Raw genomic sequence first — 2552 nt, forward strand, 5'->3', positions numbered from 1 at the left:
TTTTGGTAGAGTGTTTTCTGCCACTGTTGAGAAAACTTTTTTCATTTAGGAAAATATCCACTTTATTTGACTAAACTGTCCCCAACACTAACACTTCAAGCACTTTTGGATAGGATCTCTTAATGACGTGAATGAAGAAGAGGACTTGGAAAAACTGTGTACCTATCCTTTACTGGTAAACTGCAGCTGGGTATGGAGGGGAGGGTAGCATGTGTGTGAGGAAGCCCCCCTCTAACTGTAACCTTCCCCTTAGGCTTATCTCCCTTGAACTATTTTCTGTTTCATCTTGACTTTGGATCAATCAGAACACATCTGGCAGAATTACTCTCTATCATCCAGAATCAGTCAGTAAGACTTTTCAGTCATACATTAAAAACTAAAAATAAAACTGATAAAAAAATAACTCAAGGTTTCATTAATGATTACACTTTTTCATTACTTTACTTATATGGCACCTTTCAGAAACAAAGTTACAAGTTGCTTTACAATAAAAGCAGATTTTACAAGTAAATGAGAATAGCTCATACGATGAAAGTGAATCTTATTAAGAAATTTTGAAGAGGATACTGAATTTACCAAGCGGAGATCTCTGTGCATGGAATTCCACAGCGGAGGGGACCCTCACCTGAAAGATAAAGACAGGAGCCTGACCACTGAAGTCTTTAGAAACAAATTTATCAGTAACGGGTAAAGGGCAGCTGAACACAACAAGAGATGTACGCTTGCTGTTGCCAGAAGTGCATTGCAATAGTCATGTCTGGACGAGATGAAAGCATGGATGATCTTTTGTGTTTCTACAGCAGAGAGGACTGACCTGTTCTACGTTAACCGCCTGACTTGGGAAAAGCAAGACTGTACTGTATTGTTAATTCTGCTAGTGATGGGGCCAGCTGCAGGAAATTCTTGGACATTCAATTTTGATTTTACCAATGTAAGACATAATATGAGAGACATTGATGGTAGTGGGCTGTAACAGGACATACAGTTAGGTGTCATCTGCATAGCATTGGAGCTCAATGCCAGGGGTGGCATGTATATGTGAACAAGATGGGACCCAAAGTTGACCCCTGAGGGACCCCACTGAAGAGAGGAGCACAAGAGGAAGAGGAATCTCCAAGCATTACTTAGAAAAAGCCTGTTTGACAGTTAGGAGATGAACAAATCCAGAACCACAGCACTGATGCCAACAAAATTCTTCAGATGCCTGATCAAGACATTGTGGTCGAGCGTTTCCAAGGTTGAGCTGAGGTCAAGGAGAATTGAAATGGAGTGCAGTCCTGAGTTAGCTGAAAGCAGTAAATCACTGGTGATGGACAAGTTGCCAGTTCACCACAGGGCTAACACAGGGAAACAGACAATCAGACAATAGGGCTCATTTAGAACTAACCTACCATGCATGACTTTGAAAAGAAACCAGAGCATCCAGAGAAAACTCAAACAGACATAAGCATTTTAGCATTGTCATTATCTACACTTATACTTTCCCTGCTCAACATATTAAATGTCACATCAAAGGTCTATTTTAATGGCACTTCCACAAAGGTGTAATCCTGTCTAATTACACTGCTGCTCAGGTCAAAGGATTAATGTGAGGTCACGAAACTATATTAGCTATCAACTGCGATAGTGGTGCAAGCTGTCCTGCCCTAAAAGGGTGCAACAAAACCAACAGAAGATTGAGAAAGATGCTAGTCAAGCACAGTCATGCCCAGCAGTTGAGCAGTAGAGCTGAGGTCTTATAAAGCAGGGTAAGTGAAGACACCTGTGTGGGTGGACAATAAGGACTTTAATTGATCATTTGCACCATTCTGAACACACAGCAGGGAAGCTACTCCTTCCTCAAAGTGTGGCAGCAGTTGGGGAGCAGTACAGCTTAGAAACAATACATAAAGCAGTACATTTCATTTTAAATTTGCTTCTTTTGATGTTACGAAGTGCAGTAATTAGTCTTCCCCTGCACAGCCTGTGATGCTTTGTCTTTTACTTTTTCAGCAGTTTTGATAGGTGTTGATTTACTGGTGTGTGTGTGTGTGTGTGTGTGAGCGCAACACACAGAGACTCCTCTAATGAAAGAAACACTTCCATACAATTAGCTCCAGGTCCAAGACACTTCCTCTTTTGACCCAGCGGCTAATGATAAACACTACACTGTGCTGCGGAGAAATACAAACTTTTTCCCTGTTATGAACTTGTATCATAAAAGGCAACACCATTTACTGTTACTGTACTTGGGGATAATTATCATCCATGTATATCATGTTTTCCCTTGTAATTATGTCATAATTCAAAGGCTTCCCTGGCAAGCTAAAAACGGTCAGGTACGTCATCATATAACAAACTCTTCTCTGAGGACCGGGCCTATTAATTGTCAGGATATAATTACATTCACAACACCCTGAGGGCCCGTCTCGTTCAGTCATCTCAGAGTTACTGCTCCAAACTATAATTAGAGAATGTAATCACACAGGTATGGACCTCCAGGATTTATTTTTCAGCCTGACTGAAAGCTGATTGAAACGACATCTGTGGCTGGGTACCAGGCAGGGAGTGTT

This window comes from Stegastes partitus, unplaced genomic scaffold (genome assembly GCF_000690725.1).
Source record: "Stegastes partitus isolate 25-593 unplaced genomic scaffold, Stegastes_partitus-1.0.2 Scaffold455, whole genome shotgun sequence".
Classification (NCBI taxonomy): domain Eukaryota; kingdom Metazoa; phylum Chordata; class Actinopteri; family Pomacentridae; genus Stegastes; species Stegastes partitus.